The sequence below is a fragment of the Zingiber officinale genome, chromosome 6B (assembly GCF_018446385.1).
Source record: "Zingiber officinale cultivar Zhangliang chromosome 6B, Zo_v1.1, whole genome shotgun sequence".
Classification (NCBI taxonomy): Eukaryota; Viridiplantae; Streptophyta; class Magnoliopsida; order Zingiberales; family Zingiberaceae; genus Zingiber; species Zingiber officinale.
In genome coordinates, this window is record NC_055996.1 from 79278158 (window position 1) to 79280645 (window position 2488).

Below are 2488 nucleotides of genomic sequence, written 5' to 3' on the forward strand. Positions count from 1 at the left end.
TGAGCACCCTCTGAAATTTTTATCTAGATCTGCCACTGTATAAGGCTATTACGATGCACACCCCCCTGAGTGTTTCAGGCACCTCGCTGCACTCAGATGGCCACGTAGGACGCCCAACAGATCCATCACCTTTCTCTCTCTCTCTCTCTCTCTCTCTCTATATATATATATATATATATAAACTAATTTTGGTGAACCCCAAAATGAGCGGAGAAACTTCTATAAATACCTTAGGTTGGCGATATTAGAAAGCATATCTTTCTTGACCTTTTAGCTAAGATCAAATGTAGTATATGTTCTTATCAGTTTAATATCTGATATAAAAATTAAATTAATTAATTTTTTATGAAGGAGAGTCGTTATAGTAGCTTGCTATTAGGGTTTTCGAGCGTTGCCCTTACGTTGTACTACTATATGGATCTGGCATACCCTTACCAAGTCCAATTTATCAGCATGGGGCACTGATTATATTAAACATGCAATATATATATATATATATATATATATATATATATCCTCATATGTTGCAAATCGTTCGCTGCGGAACAATCCGCGACTATGTTGTCAGGGCGCTTGGAATTGATCTAGATTCCTCGATTCTTTTATTATTATTATTATTTTTTATTTTTTTTTAAATCCTAACCCCTAAATATTAGGTGACACCCTAAATATATATATTATACCTCATCAACACCTAAAATTTAAAAAAAAATTTTAAATTTTTTTTTAGCTTGAACACTATAACTCAACCCCTAGACACGAAATATAATTGGCTCAACACCAATAAATGTTATAATGTATAAAAGTCACTAAGTAACTGTTATTATAAGTATTTTGGATAAGTTTTGATGTGATTAACCAGCTTAAGTTAGGTCATGTGGTGTTCTTACCCTTGTGTCTAAGTGTGTAGGAACTTAAGAACACAAGAAGTCGAGCTAAAGACGTAGCGGATGAGAACGATGACATGAGAATTGAGTCGATGGGCTCGATGCATCTGAGGGATGAGAAGCTGTGGGAGAGTACGTCGGTGGAGCAAAAAGAACACGCGTGACCCTTCTGAGGGACAAGAAACGAGAGCAAAAGACTGCTCGAGGAGAGAAGGCTGGAGTTGAGTTCGGGTGAACTCAACTCTGGATGGTTGGAAAATCACCCAAGTGACCAGAGCAGAAGATAGGACAAAGTTAACTTGTTTGGGCACCCGGAGCTGGTCCTGGCTCCCAGACCACTTTGGTGCCGAAGATGGATCCATTGTTGTGGATCATCATTGGGTCCATGTCAGTAGTGGTCCGTGTGCTTAGAGCATGTTCGAGTCCCCAAAAGCGGATAAATGCTTATCCCTTTATCGATATGAAGCGGATCGAGGCGACTAGCTGGGGGTGCCCAGATCAGGTCCGGGCTCCTAGAGTGTGCCACATCATCAAATGGTCACTTCGACCGATGAGCCTATAAACGGAGGTTTGGTGCTCGAGATTTATAACAAGACTTTATGTACTTCGATTTTCTACTATGTTTTCATGTTTTGTACTTTCAACGTTCTGTACGAGGCTTCTCCGCCTCCGACCTGTGTTGAAGAAGGAGTCTACTACTTGATCTTCATTTGCCTTGGATTAGCAACCTCCCTGGCTACAAACCAAGTAAATCCTTTTTGTTTCATACTCTTTTTACGCTATTTAGTTTTGTTTTATAAAGTGTTTGTCTTATCTAAAGTTTAAAGCTTTGAGAAAGAGTATTTTTGTCATTTCAAGTAATTCACCCCCCTCTTGTCGTCGCACTAGGACCAACAAGTGGTGTCAGAGCGAGGATGCTTTAGAAATACTAACCGCCAACCGAAGCATAAGAAAGGGTCAGACTAAGCATCTATCCACCTAAGTTCGAGGGGGAGTTCGCGACATAGAAAAAGAATATGAAGGTATTCTTCAAAACAAATTTTGATTTATTATTAAGTATGAATTATGATTTTATAGCATCTAAAGATCAGCAAGGAACTGACAAAGAAGAAGAATATCTATAGACAAAGAAAGAGCAAGTCAACTTCATGGCAAACGCTAAGGTAAAATACCATCTGCTGAACATTTTACCACCACAAGAAGTCAACTGGATCGGAGCTTATGAGTCAGCAAAAGAGCTCTGGGAGAAGTTCTTAGAGATGCACGAAGGGACCTCAGAGGCGAAACTCGCAAGATGGGACCTCCTCCAGAATCAAATTAGTAACCTACGGAACTATTCGCGACTGTGTTGTTAGGGCACTTAGAATTGATCCAGGTTCCTCGATTCTCTTTTATTTTTATTTTTTTTTTAATCCTAAACTCTAAATATTAGGTGATACCCTAAATATATATTTTATATCTCATCAACACCTAAAATTTTTTAATTTTAAATTATTTTTTAGTTTGAACACATAACCCAACCCCTAAACATGAAATATAATTAGCTCAACACCAATAAATGTTATAATGTATAAAAGTCACTAAGTAAATGTTACTGTAAG

At 38.1% G+C, this 2488-nt stretch overlaps 1 pseudogene; it reads left to right on the top strand.

Moving 5' to 3' along the window:
* The first annotated feature begins 253 nt into the window (after window positions 1-253).
* LOC121993453 lies at window positions 254-434 on the top strand (annotated as a pseudogene).
* Window positions 435-2488: the final 2054 nt, after the last annotated feature.